Raw genomic sequence first — 15,753 nt, 5'->3', positions numbered from 1 at the left:
GTGATCATTTCTTTTCCAATCAAGGAACTCTGCCCGAAGGCAAGGTTCAATTAGCCGCCTTCCACATGCTCGATGAAGCGCTTATGTGGTTTCATCAATTCAAAAACGAATTTGTGGTCTATGATTGGGAATTTTTCAAAGAAAATTGTATGCTACGGTTTGGTCCTCCGCTTCGCAGCAACCCAGTTGGGGATTTGGTCAATCTAAAACAGCTTGGCACTATAGAACAATATCAGAAATTGTTCCAAGAAAAACTTGCTCGTGCAAGTCATTTGGTCCGACCTGAACTTTATGTCAATTTGTTCACGGCTGGCCTGGTAGAACCCCTTCGCCTAGAAGTGGAATTGGAAGCCCCCACCTCCCTAGCCCACGCCATGAATTTGGCAAGAGCATTGGACACCAAACAGCGCCTCTTCCGTGAGTCCTTAAACAAACGTCCTCCTTGGCAACCTCGCCCACAGCCCCATGGCCCTTATCCCACTCCCCCCAGGCCTCCTCCCAACCAACCATCACCACCACCACCAGCCTTTACACCCCCACCAGGATTTATCAAACGTCTGACAAAAGCAGAAATTGATCAGAGGAGGGCTCAGGGCCTATGTTTCAATTGTGATGAGAAATTCGTCAAGGGCCATCTATGCAAAAGACTATTTTGGGTAGAAATAGAAGACCCCTCAGAGGATGACTTTCAGGAGAATATGGACCAAACCGAGGAGGACACACCAGAGATCTCCCTCCATGCCATGACCGGACTGCATAGCACAAATACCATGCAGGTCCATGCCACCATGAACCATCATATTCTGCTAGCACTCGTGGACTCAGGCAGCACACATAATTTTATAAGCAGCCAGGCAGCACAACAGTTGGGGTTATCACTACAGCAGAAATCAGGAATATCAGTCTCAGTGCCCTTTACTATTGAAGGTCACTCCTTTGTAGCAGATTTTTTGGTCATACCGCTGGCTGGGTTTGACCTTGTCTTGGGAATTAAATGGCTACAGCGATTGGGTCCGATCTTATGGGATTTCCAATCCCTGACCATGAGTTTTAACCAGGACACACATCCGATCACCCTCCATGGCAATAGCGCCCAGAGGCCATGCAGCCTCCACACACTTTCGGTGGATCCTTCAACAGGGGATAACTTAGCTTCATTGTTGACCGAATATGCTGATTTATTTCAGGCACCTGCCGACCTTCCTCCTATAAGAGAGTGTGATCACAGAATTCGTTTGAAGATGGGCACAGAACCAGTGGTAGTGCGTCCCTACCGCTATCCCCATGTGCAAAAAGATGAGATAGAACGACAATGTCAACAAATGCTACAACAAGGTATTATTCAGCCTAGTCGTTCTCCTTTTTCATCCCCGGTATTACTCGTAAAGAAATCAGATAAATCTTGGCGCTTTTGTGTGGATTACCGTGACCTCAATGCTCGCACCATCAAAGATAAATTTCCAATTCCAGTGGTCGATGAATTATTGGATGAGCTACACGGCTCTCAACTATTTATAAAGTTGGACTTAAAATCTGGCTACCATCAGATTCGGGTTTATTCAGAGGATATCGAAAAAACTGCCTTCCGCACCACCATGGTCACTACGAGTTCTTGGTGATGCCATTTGGGCTATCCAATGCCCCGTCCACCTTTCAAGCGCTTATGAACCAGGTATTTCGCCCTTTCTTACGGAAGCATGTCTTAGTTTTTTTTGACGATATCATGGTCTATAGCAAAACTTGGGCAGCACACTTGCATCAATTGAGACAGGTTTTCACCATTCTCCGAGCACACCATTTATTTCTCAATCGTGCCAAATGTGACTTTGCCACATCCGAAGTAGCTTATTTGGGGCATGTGATCTCAGCATCCGGGGTGAAACCAGATTTCAGCAAGATACAATCAGTGATGGATTGGCCCACACCTCACACCGTTACAGCTTTGAAAGGGTTCCTTGGTCTCGTAGGGTATTATAGAAAATTTATCAAAGAATACGGTCACCTGGCAGCACCATTGCATAATTTACTGAAGAAGCATGCCTTTCAGTGGTCTCAGTTGGCAGACTCCTCATTTAACAACTTAAAACAGGCATTAGCGTCAGCACCAGTTCTCCAATTGCCCAACTTTGCCAAAAATTTCATCATAGAATGCGATGCATCCGGGGGAGGGATTGGTGCCGTCTTGCAACAACAGGGTCACCCCATTGCCTATTTCAGCTGCCATCTCACTCCTCACCATCACAAGTTAGCCACGTATGAAAGGGAACTTATCGGTTTGGCCAAAGCTGTGCAGCATTGGCGGCCGTATTTGTGGGGCAGACCTTTTGTGATCAGGACAGACCACTGTAGCCTCAAATATTTATTGGAGCAGCGCCTTACTACATCCCCACAACAACATTGGCTCAGCAAATTAATGGGATTCGATTTTCAGGTGGAATACAAACCGGGTTATCTCAATAGGGCAGCAGACGCCTTGTCACGCCGGGAACTAGAGGATTCACATTTGCACGCATTGAGCCACCCCAAGTCGCCCTTGCTGGACACAATCCGTCAGGATACTAGCCATCATCCAGATCTCCTTGAGTTACAAGCTCAAATCGAAAACCATTCAAAGGACAAGAACTGGACACTACAGGACGGTCTCATTCTATATAAAGGACGCATATATCTTCATCCTTCGTCGGTACTCATTCCTGCCATTATTGCCTCCTTTCATGATAGTACACATGAGGGCCAGCAGAAAACATACTTCCGCCTCAGTCGGGAATTTTATTGGAGCGGTATGAAGCGGGTCATTGCTGAGTATGTTGCAGCGTGCCAGATCTGTCAGAGGAATAAGTCAGAATCCTTACAACCCGCCGGCTTGCTCCAGCCACTTCCACTTCCTTCACAGGTATGGACAGATCTATCAATGGATTTTATCGATGGTCTTCCTCCTTCTGCAGGGAAATCTGTTATTTTTGTTGTGGTAGACCAGTTCTCGAAATATGCCCACTTTATGGCCCTCAGCCATCCGTATACAGCCACACAGGTCGCTCAGCTCTTCATGGATAATATTGTCCGTCTCCATGGCCTTCCGGAGACCATCACCAGCGACCGTGATGCAATCTTCACCAGTAAATTCTGGGGGGAACTATTTAAGCTCCATGGTTCTAAGTTAGCTTTTTCGTCAGCATACCACCGGCCAGACAGAAGTGGTTAACCGCACATTGGCGATGTATTTGCGGTGCTTTGTGGGGGACACGCCCCGACTGTGGGTTCATTGGTTAGCATGGGCGGAGTATTGTTATAATACCTCATACCACACCGCCTTGGGTACTACCCCTTTTCAAGTTGTTTATGGACGCGAACCTCCGCGACTACTTTCTTATGAACCGGGGTCTTCTCGGGTAGCAGCATTGGACCAAGCATTAGCCGACAGAGATGCAATGCTTGCTCAAGTCCGCCTTCAGTTACAACGTTCACAAGCAACTATGAAGCATACTTATGACAAAGGACACCGTCCCCTTTCCTTTGCACCTGGAGAATTTGTTTGGCTCAAACTTCAGCCATACCGCCAACTATCTCTTGCAGCCATCAAACGCCATAAGCTCTCTCCAAAATTTTATGGGCCATTCCAGATCATGCAACGTATTGGCACTGTGGCGTATCGTTTGAAACTACCACCAGACGCCAAGCTCCATGACGTCTTCCACGTCTCCCTTCTCAAACCGTTCAAGGGAGACTCACCACTGCTGCATACCCCTCTGCCTCCTCTCAAAGATGGCAGGTCCATGCCCACGCCCGCTCAGATCCTTCAAGCCAGGCGAGTTAACAACGCTTGGGAAGTGTTGGTTCGGTGGACTGACAAGGAATTGATAGAAGCCTCTTGGGAGACACTCGAGTCCTTCCAGACTCTATTTCCCACTTTCGAGCTTGAGGACAAGCTCTTTCTTCAGGAGGGGGGTGATGTTATGGACTCCATAGCATCAAGAGTGGCTAACCGGAGAAGAGAATAGATGGAGTAAACTTGTATTTCAGTACCTTAGGGGTTTAATTGTAATTTGAAGTTCCATAAGGGTCTAATTATAATTATAGAACCTTTGATGTTTTCCTTGACCTATTTAGGGCGTCAAGTGAAGGAATGAAGACAAGCATTGATCATTAGTCTAAATGAGATCAGGTTCTCTCTCAAAAGAGGCCTAACGTGGGAGCTCCTTTCAAGGCTCCCTTCCTTCACCATTGGGCATTCCAAGAACCCCAAATCCTTCCCTTCCTCATCATTCAATCTGGAAGCTAGAGGAGATCGCCGGGTGACTCGATCCATGGCTAGAGAGCCTAACACATAACCCTTTTGTGTGATTGAGTATCCCAAGAATATACACGTGATAAATTTAGGATTAAGTTTGTTGTGTCTAGGAAATGAATTATGAACAAAGCATTGACATCCAAAGACTTTCAAAGGTTGTGAAAACGAATCATCACTTGGTAATAATCTAGAGTAAGGAGATTTATTACCAAGAAAGGAAGATGGTAGACGATTTATAAGAAAGCAAGCCGTAAGGACTGCATGAGGCCAATAAAAGTATGAAACTTTCATGGCATATAATAAACCTCAAACTACCTCAAGAATATGATGAATTTTTCGTTCGGCTACACCATTTTGTTGAGGAGTGTAGACACATGATATTTGATAGATAATGCAATTTTCTTGACAAAAAGAGTCAAGGTATTTGGAAACATATTCTTTGGCATTATCAGACCAGAGAATTTTTATTTTCTGACCAAACTGTGGGAGTACCATAGCATGAAATGACTAAAAAATAAATGGTATCTCAGAACACTCCTTAAATATAAACAACCAAGTTGTGCGAGTGAAATCATCAATAAATGTAACAAAATATTTTGCTTGAGAAATGTTGGAGACACTCAAGGGCCCCCAAACATTAGTATGATTTAAATAAAATGGAGTAACACTTTTGAATTCTGGATGAGGAGAGTATGTACTTCTTTGATCTGTACTCAATTGACAAACCTCACAATGAAATTTTACCTTACTTTAAGAGAAGGAAACATATAATGAAGAGACTATGCAGATGGAGGTCCCAACCGATTGTACCATAACCATATCTCATTTTCAGTAGTAGAAACCATAGTCATTTTTGGCACATCCAGGTTGCACAGCGCCCCTACCACCCCCCTCCTTTCATGGCCTTCACCAATCACCTGCTTCATTATAAGATCCTGAAATACACATGAAATGGGTGAGATGGTAATAGAGTAATTAAAATATTTTGTCAGCTGACTAATAGATATTAGATTCAAAGGGAAAGTAGGAATGAAAAGAATATCAGTGAGCGGAAGTGATGATGTGACAGTAGTGAATCATTTCCCTTGGACTTTAGTTTGAGAACTGTCAGCTATGGTAACAAACTTGTGTGAAAGACTCGGAGATAGAGAATGGAATAAATTTTTGTTACCTGTAAGATGCTCAAAGGCTCGTGAGTCAATTATCCAGGATGAAGGTGAGGCAGATAGCATACCTGAAGTAGTAGTGGCAATAGTAGTTACGGAGTAACTAGGAGAATAACCCAACATTGTCTTCATTTTCTGAAATAGCTCCTTCTCTTCATCAGTAAAAAAAATTTGTGTTGTTGATTTTGTGGGTTGTTCTTCTTTTATATCACTTACGAAGTCTTGATTAGCCTTTGTCAATTCTAACTATCCATTGGATTTATAGCATATTTCTTTATAATAACTATATTGTCCACAGTAACTGCATGCCTTGGAATCCTTGTAATAGCATTGATCTATAGAGTGGCCAAATTTCTTACAATGAGTACATTCTTTCCCATCTGCTTTGATAGCACCAGTCCTTCCACCTCTTCCTCTGCCTCCTCTACAACCTTTGCCTCGGCCTCAGTCACGGTTAGATGATGATCCTCTACGATCAAAATACATAGTGGAGGAAGAAGTATCTGGAATACGGAGAAGTGTTGCACATACATCATCAAACTTGGGGACAACAAAAGCACTGAAAAGTTGACTCTTGGCAATCTCAAGATGGAGTTTAACATTTGCAAGGCAAATAGCAGTAATTAAGGCTTCCTTCTGCTTGTCTTGGATAGAAATATCTATAATTGAAGGCTGAGGTAATTTCCACTCTTGAAGAAAACCTCTAAAGAGGGCCAAGTACTCATGGATATTATCTCCTTGTTTAGTATTCAACATCCTTTGGAGAATATCATATGGTCTATGTAGAGTATCGAGACAAGAGAACAATTTAGCATATGTCTCCCAAATTTGTTTAGCAGTGTCAAGATGAATGACATTGTTGGAGACATGTTCTTTCATGTTGTTGATTATCCAACTAATCATCAATGTATCATTTTTCAACCATTTTTAAAAAAAAATATATCATCTTCATCAATAGGTGATCCTCGGGTAGTGAGGTGACCAAGTAGGTCTTTGTTATGGACTCATTAGGGGTTTATTTGCAATTTCTATTCATTAGGGGTTTATTTGTAATTTCTATTCATTAGGGGTTTATTTGTAATTTGTAGAACTTATGGCCTTTTGGCATGTTTTCCCTATATAAGGGCGTAAGATGAATGAGAAGGTAAGTATTGAATTAATTAGTTGTAATCAGGTCAGATTCTCCCCTCTGAGGTCTAGGTCGGATTCTCCCTTTGAGGTCCAGGGTTGAGCTCCCTCCGAAGGCTCAAAACATCACAACACTCCTCCCTATTCATCGTCTTCATCGCGTGTAAGATCCATGGCATAACAATGGCAGATAAAGAAATAACACAACCAAAAGATAACCGATGAGTGGATACATAATGAGAAATAGTATGTGATGTGGATGGTGAACGTCTCATAGTACGGGGTTCTTTGCGAAGAGCAATAGGATGAGTAACTAGAGAGGAGGGAGGAAAACTTACCTCAGGATTATCAAAAGACTACACATGTGAGTGGTTGGTAGGAGGTGAGGGAGGATCCTCATGAGGTTGCTCATCATGCTGAAACGAGTGATCAATTGGCACATTCAACGTGAGTATTCCTACAAAGGGTATGACTAGGAGGGGAACTTTCTGAGAAGTAGGGCAGATCTTCAAAGGATGTAACATAAGCGGAAATAAGGGTTTTCTTGAGGACCGGGAGTAACACATGTATCCTTTCTGATTTTTAGAATACCCCAAGGAAATACATTTAACCTCTCTAGGAGAGAACTTTTTTTGTAGAGGGCCCAAATCATGAACAAAAGATGTACAACCAAACACACGTGTTGGTAATGAAAATGGGGATGAATCTAGAAATAATATAGAAAAAGGTATCTTACCATGGGGAACACTGGAGGGCATTCAATTAATTAATAAACAAGTAGTAAGAACCACATATGGCAAATAAAATTGAGGGACATGCATAGAGAACATGACTGTTCGACCAACTTCAACTAGATGTCTATTTTTTCTTTCTAACACCCCATTCTACTATGGGGTAAAAACACATGAGGACTGGTGTATAATTCCATTTTCTTGACAAGATCAATGGCTGAAGAGTTTGACTACAAAAGGCCTAAGCTTGATGTCCCAAGTAGATAATGGAAAATTCTTTTCATTGCCACTAAGTCAGATTCTCTAGGATTGGATTGAAATCTAGCACATAGGTATACTGAGAATATTATATTTGGTCTACTAGCTAAAAGGTAAAGTAAGGATCCTCTCATGCTTCTATACAATTTTTTTATCTATGGCCCTACCTAATTTGTTCAAGTCAAGTTTAAAGAACGAACTCATGGGTGTGTTAATTGACTTAAAATTTTCAATGTTAAATCTCTTAAGTAATTCTTAAGTGTATTTGGATTGATTTATGAATGTGCCATTATTGGTTTGGATTACTTGAAGTCCAAGGAAGAGTGTGACTTCACCCATTAAACTCATTTCAAACTCTTACTTCATTACACTAGAAAATTCTTGACATTGAGAGGGGTTTGTAGAACCAAATATATTATCATCCACATAAATTTGAATGATAATCAAGTTTTGATCTTGGTTCTTAATATATAGAGTCTTATCCACATTGCCTCGCTTATAGCCATTATTTTCTAAGAATTCACTTAATCTTTCATTCCATGCTCTAGGAGCTTGATTTAACCCAAATAGAACTTTGTGTAGTTTGTATACGTGGTCAAGCTTGCTCAAATCTTCAAAGCCTTCGAGTTGTACAACATATGCTTCTTCTTGAATGTACCCATTTAAAATGCACTTTTTACATCCATTTGGTACAATTTGAATTTTATGTGACAAGCATAAGTTAGGAGGATTCGAATTGCCTCAAGTCTTGCCACGGGTGCATAAGTTTCTTCGAAATCAATACCTTCTTCTTAGTTATTTCCTTTGGCAACTAACCTAGATTTTTTTCTCACTACATGATTTTCTTTGTTTTCTTTTTTCATAAAGACTCATTTTGTTCCTATGACTTGTTGATTTTCAGGTCTAGGTACAAGAATCCACACTTTGTTTCTTTCAAATTGATTCAATTATTCTTGCATTGCCATGATCCAAAAGTCATTTTTTTTCTGCTTCAACAAAGATTTTGGGTTCTATTTGAAAAAAAATGGTCTCATGAGTTGTTCTTGTAGTTAAAATTTTTCCTTGAGGGTCACCAATGATTTCTTCTAGAGGGTGATTAGCCATGAAGTTATAGTTATTTTGCTCCATGGGTAGCTCTTCTTGGTTATCCAGGTCATTTGGGTTTTCTTCAAGATTTTTGTCTTGAAGTTGAGATCTGAGGGATGAATCGAAGGGGTTTCCCTCTTCATCATCTGAAATTGGAGTTGGGGTTAGATTTGGTGAACGGACTCCTCAACTCTCATAGATGTTTTTTTATAAACTCTATATGCTATTCTACGAGTAGAATAACCCAAGAAAATTCCTATATCATCCTTGGAGTCAAAATTTCAAAGTTTTTCCTTTGGTTCTTTCAATATGAACACTTTGCATCCCCCAAAATCTTTGCAAAGAACCAACAACCTTGTCTACAAAAAAATTCTCCTCCACACCCTCTAAAATCGTCTTTTTCCAAGCTCTTTGGTAAGAAACAAGAAGAGTTGCAACTAACCGATGTAATAAATAAAAAAATCAGTAAAACAACAAGCTTAAATCATAGTAAACACAGATACCAATAGAAGATATAGTGAACCTTGATCCAAATGCAAATTCCAGTCTCAAATATCAGCATAATATGCAAGAAAGGAATAACACAATCGATCTTGCATGGGAAATAAAAAATAGAGCATAATCACTATGGGCAAGCCACTTTAAAAAAAGAATATAATCATCAGCTTCTCTTTCAAATTAGACAAGAAAGCTATCCATAAACCATCTTTCAAAGATAAAAAAAACTTTTTGCAATAATCTCATAAGAGAAAAAGAACTTATTTTGGTGCAGCCCAAAACATTTCTGCTTCATCAACAAGAAGAACTCCATGTAAAGCTTGATCAATGGAACCTTGTGATTTTTCATCTTGACATGGGATACTAAATCCACTATTTTGATACCTTGTTGAATTTAGGATCCTATGTCAAGGTCCTCGACCAAGGTAGTGAAAGAGGAGAGGAAGAAAAGAAGGAGAAGAAAGAGAAGAGAGAAGGAAGAGAGAAGGAAGAGAGATAGAGAGAGAGAGATTCAGAGAGGAGAAAGTTCTAGGGACTACTTTGAGAGAAGAGGGGAGACTTAATGATCTACCACAAGCATTGAGCCTTTATTTATAGTTGTGGAAGGAGGTTTAAAATGACTACAATGCCCTTAGGGTTACAAGATTTATAAAAGAAAGACATAAGAAGACATACATCATCTTCTTCAATTATCCCTAGTTGACGGTTCAACTTGATTCCATCACTTAAATGTGCAGCTTGAAGAGCTGTCCCAAGTATGATTTCTTCATCTGCATCAAGGTGCTTGTCCAAATCCCTCCTCCCAAGAAATTCTTGAAGAGTAGCCTGCAACTTAGGCACCCGTGTTGCACCACCTATCAGCTCTACAGCATATAGTTCATCATCTCTCAAGCTAGAATGTGTAAGCATCTCTTTTACAAGAATTTAGCACAGAGTTCTTCAAATTTTTCACGAGAGATCAAGCCCCTAAAATCACAATCATCTGTTACAGTCCGAACAATAGCAACTAAAGTCCAAACTAATAAACCAACCAATCTATCTACTTGAGCCGTTGCCCTCTGCCCTTTCTCTCTCAACCCCTGACTAACATATTGAGCTTCTTCTGATCGCCCAACTTTGCCAAATCGATAAGGAATAGGCTCACTGCTGCTGTACTCAGTAGAAGAAAACTAAAATATCATCCAAAAAAAAACTTCAATCACTCTCGGTATCCCCAAAAAAATTCCATCTCGGAATGCATACACACAAGCCAGAATTACGTCAAAATGGTTTTGTTTCTCTGCTTCCCGAAACAGAAACCCACCAGGCCAAAAATGTGAATTTAAAGTTTGTGGCCGAGCAGCATACATGGGATCCAGAAAAACGCACAGGGATTGTGCTTAGCAACAGAAAAACAAAGCGCCCCCAAAAAAAAAATTTGAGACTTCTTCAAACAGCTGCACAATTTTTCCTATCTTTCTGAAATATTGGATGCAAAATTGAGGTTCCCGATACTTACCCCAACAAATTTGGAAATTGGGTTCCCTCTGGTTTGTCGATAGGTAGATTGAGAGTGAGAGTTGGTGTATGGGAGTCAAATTCTGGGAGTCAAATTCGACCGGAATTTTGTCTGATGATGCCGACGGAGCCTTCTATTTCTCTGGTGGCAAACAGGAGGACACCTTGGCTTCTCGTCTTGGGGATTTTCCATCTCATGGGCTGAGAGGCTTTTTGGTTCCCCTTTCTCCCATCGCCCTTTCTCCCTTTTTCTCCTCACCAAGCCAGCTGCCGAAATGATAGACCCCGACGAAAAGGTGTCTCGTCTGGCTTCTCGTCTGGGCTTTTTTCGATGGCAAACAACACCCCTTTAGGGCTTCTTTGCTTGTCAATTTTTCAAGAGGGAGGTGTCTCGGAGTTGTTTGCATTGCTTGTGGAAGATGTATGGCCTCTCATGAGAAAGGGTTTGATGCCGAACCCCATTCTGGATTTTTCGACGAAGGGTGTGTTGTGGAGACGTGTGGCCTCTCGTGAGAAAGGGTTTGTGACGAAGAGGACTCAAAAATTCCGATTTCGGAATTACTGAGTTCCCCATTTCAGATATCGTGCTTGCTGGAGAGACAGAGAGTTCTCTAATTTCTTGCATCTTTAGCCCGTCTGAGACAACTTCTGGTGCCTCTATTTCTGTGAATTTTTCGTGCACGGAGAATTTAGGTATCCTCATTGAATAAATTTCAATGAAAGTTTTACGCATTTCCTCTTGTATTTCTTCCGATAATTCGAGTATGGCCATACCTTTTTCTTGGAACGAATCGCTCATTGTGTTCCTGCTCTGATACCAGTTGTTATGGTCCCGGATCTGACACATGGATTCGTATGGAGAAAGAAGAGAAAGACGAAAATGAAGCCAAAGGGGAGCTTGAAAACCCTAGGTTCGTTAAGGAGAACGCACACCCCTGAGATCATTGAGGACAACTCAAAACCTTGTTTAACCTAAATCAATGCTTAACTTTCTCATTACTCTTACCCCTTCAATAGGGTTCACTATTACAAGGCTTAAGATAAAATATTACAAAAATACCCCCAATAAATAAAATATTCCAAAAATGCCCTTGTGGCCTATTACTACTTTAACTTAAATAAAGTAAAGTAAATTAAAGAAAAAAATTAAAATAATAATGTTATTGCGTGCATAACAAGTACACAGCTGGTAGGTGTGAAGAGTGAAAAACATAATTTTGACTCTGATGATCATGGAGTTATATCTGAGTTTAAATATGTGAATAATAACCTGTAGATGATTTATCCTGAGCTTGCTTGTAATCACAAAGATACCTCCAAGGCAGAGACAATTGATACTTTTTCTTCCGCGGAATATAAATTGTCACGACACAAGGAAAACTTTGGAAATGGTGATCAGTGAAGGTATTAAAGCAGTTACTCACTCAAATTGCAATAAAATTGGAGTTGAGAAAAAAGGGAAATGTGAAAATAGCGATAGAGGGCATTGTATGTTGTGTCAGTGAAGATTTTATTGAGCATCATCATGATAAGTGCAAGTGACCCTCATAATGGAATTTATAGGTTCAATTGCTCCATAGGAGTCAGTAGATAACACACATGGGGAGGATAGACAAGAAGTTCAATTAGTGGAGAATAAAGCAACCCATAATGAGGAGATTGAAAATGCAAAGAATGCGGGAGCAGATTTCGAATACGATAATTGTGAAGTGATAGGATTAAGCACAAAAACCAATTTTTCATGTGGTAACTATAGGAAAGGGATCCACTTGCACATTGGTAGAATCTAGTTTACATCATTGTGACTTTCGAACGGGACTTTTCACTTCTCCCCACTTAATTGATGTCCAAGAAAGATTTTGATTAGATGGACTAGAAATTTCTGAAGAGAAGTTCCCTGCATATTTCTAGTGGTGTTGGGATAGTCTGAAGGAGATAAATGAGAATGTGCCCATTCCAAACTACTTCTAATTCCTTACATTAGTTGGTTTCAAGATAATTGCAACAGAGCAGGTGGATGTTACCATTTCGGAGGACGGTTTAGGAGGAAAATTCGATGCAACTAATGTGGGGAAGAGACCAGTTGTCTGTGGAATATCTTCCTTGGGATATTACCAAATGGAAATCCTAGGACATATTCTTGGTGATATTGCTAGAGAGAAAGCTGGAATATTAAAGGGTAGAGTAGCCGCATTTACCATTTCCCAACCAGAGGAAGCAATGACAGTAATTGAGAATAAGGCCGCTCAGTTAGGTGTGACTTTACAAGAAGCTCTCCCTTGGGACATGGGCTTGTTGAATGGTCGGCAACTTGGACTTCAAGGGGACCACCAATGTCTAAATGCAGGACTTGCAATTGCCCTATGTCATACTTGGATATGCCGTGGAGGGGCATATATGTAATTATGTACTCTTGAACCCTAGTTAAGGGGTGAAAGGAATGGAAAAGAGGAAGTCTTAAGGTTAAAGAAGGGATTTGGAGTTTTCCGTAACGAGCTCTAGGGTGTGCGTTCTCCTCAATGAACCTAGGGTGTACGTTCACCTCAACGAACCTAAGGATGTGTGTTCTCCTCAATGAACCTAGGGTTTCAAGTTCCCCTTCGAGCTTGGTTATCCCCTCCTCTTCCTCCTTCTCCCCTGTGAATTTTTGTGTGAGATCCGGGACCATAATAGTATGGAGCTTTGTCGTAGGCTAGGAGTGATTTTCTTCTCCCACATTATGTTTTATCCAAGCTGGGTCTTTATGTCCTTTTTATCCCCAAGTTGAGGGTGAGAAGTAGAAGTACTCAAAAGAGGTATTTTTTTCCACAAGTTGTGGTAATTCTTATGTGACCAAAATATTCAAGAAAGGGGGAGAATAAATGATGAAGATTTAAAATCTACGAAAAAAAATTAGCCAATGAAGAATGAAAATCAAGATTGAAGACCTAAAATCCTTTTCATTGCAAGCTGAAGTTATAAACTCCAACTTGTGTAGGAGTGTTGAAGAGCAAGTATGGAAGTGTCTTACATGACTCTCATAGCAAGAAGTCTCACAGAGCAAAAATTATTATGGTGGAGTCTTATAGGAGTTTCATAGAAGAGTCTCAGTTAAAAGTGTTTTAGTTATGTTAGTCTTCTATTTATGTTCAATTGTTTAATTGTTTTAGGATTTATCTTTTAGTATTTAACTTTGGGTGTAACTGGGAAAAGGGTAGTTTAATTTTAATTGGATTCTACTTGTTTCTTCTATTATAAATATAGGCTCATTGTACTCAAATTACAACCAGCTAGTGAAGTTCTTTCTCTTTTCAAAAAATTCAATAGTTCCCAAGACACTTCGAAAGTCATGGGACATGAGAAAGACCGTCATCCATGAGAATGCTAACTTTAGGCAATGAGCTTGAAAGGGCTTCTAGGAATTCTTCTTACTTATGAGATGGAACCTCAAGAAGTAGAGAAAGAGTAACCCAAAAGAAAAACTATTGCTTTAAAGGCCAAAGGTAGTGCGGAGTACATAAGCCTCTATTTATAATAGAGGAAACAAGTAGAATCTAATTATAATTCAACTTCCCTTGTCCCAGTTACACCCACTAAAAGGTAAATATGTTAAGCACCTAGCCAATACTACCCAAAAGACCAGCCTGTTAGGAGCAAAAGACATAGGTACTTAACCCAGGACCATAACATCACACCCACCATCGCGAGGCCGACGACTACGGCGGCCTACATTGAAGATGGCCCACTTCTGACAATGACCCACTCTAGCGATGGTCCTAACATGCGGGAACACACTCAGGTCGCCCCTTCTGTTTATAGCGATGGCCCATGGTGCAGGAACATACTTTGGTCGCCCCTTCTGCTAGGTTGCCCCCTCCGCCCAGGGCTACACACCTCCACACGCCGCTTGCAGCACACGGGAATCGAACCCGCGACGTAGCGCTAGCTCTGATATCAAATGTTAAGCACCTAGCCAATACTACCCAAAAGACCGGCCTGTCAGGAGCGGAAGACATAGGTACTTAACCTAGGATCATAACAAAGTCCTAGAACAATTAAATAATTGAACATAAATAGAATACTAACATAACTAAAACACTTTAAACTGAGACTCTTCTGTGAGACCTTCTCTTATGAAATTCCTGTAATATTCCACCATACTAATTCTGGTTCGGTAAGACTTCTTATTGTGAGAGTCATATAAGACCTTTTCATATATGCTCTTCAACACTCCCCCTTAAGTTAGAGTTTATAACTTCAGGTAGCAATGTAAAGGATTTTTCGTCTTCAATTTTCTTTTCATAAAAAGAATTATTCATAGATGCAAAAACATCATCTTTTGTGCTTGCCCTTTCTTGCCTATTTTGGTCACATAAAAATTACCACAACATGTGGAACAAAATACCTCTTTCATGTACTTTTTCTTATACTTCTCTCCATCAAGTTGGGGTTAAAAAGGACATAGACACCCAGCTTGGACAAAAAACAATATGGAAGAAGAAAATCACTTCTAGACGTACGACAAAAGCTCCATACACCATCCAAAATGGTCATAGTCTAAAACACAAGCCGTTCAATTTTAAAGGAGAAAAACTACCCAACTTTAGGGCTTAAGAAAGTGACTACTAACTTTTTAAGAGTAGCTCAAACACAAATCACCTCTTGGGTGAAGAGCAACTTCTATACTTTTTAAGTAGAGGATCTAGGCATTGCTCATAAATGATGAAAACACAAGAAGATAAACTAAAGAAATACTAGAGGAAAATAACTTTAACTAGAAGGAGGTAACTATGGAACACTCATACTTCCAAAGTGACGTTTTAAAAAAATAGGGGAAAATATAATAGTAGAAATTAATAAACTTGACCAAGTTTAACTTTTTTAGGGTGACCACAATTTTTCAGAGTTAACTATGTGAAAGATATATAACCAAGTAAAAAAAACGCAAAACTTGAAAACAACATTGAATCAAGATATTTCATACCATGAATAAGCACATCATCGCGTGATTAAGTCTGACCAAAACTCTCTAATTCGAAGAGAAATTTGGCTAAAGAAACTCAGATTTTAGGAGAAAATGAAACTCAATTCAAGTCAATGCATACAGAGATAATGGGAGAGA

This window comes from Aristolochia californica, unplaced genomic scaffold (genome assembly GCF_029961685.1).
Source record: "Aristolochia californica isolate CCGP_79_NKW_82.1479 unplaced genomic scaffold, dmAriCali1.0.hap1 SCAF_7, whole genome shotgun sequence".
Taxonomy (NCBI): Eukaryota; Viridiplantae; Streptophyta; class Magnoliopsida; order Piperales; family Aristolochiaceae; genus Aristolochia; species Aristolochia californica.
This window is presented reverse-complemented; position numbering follows the sequence as displayed.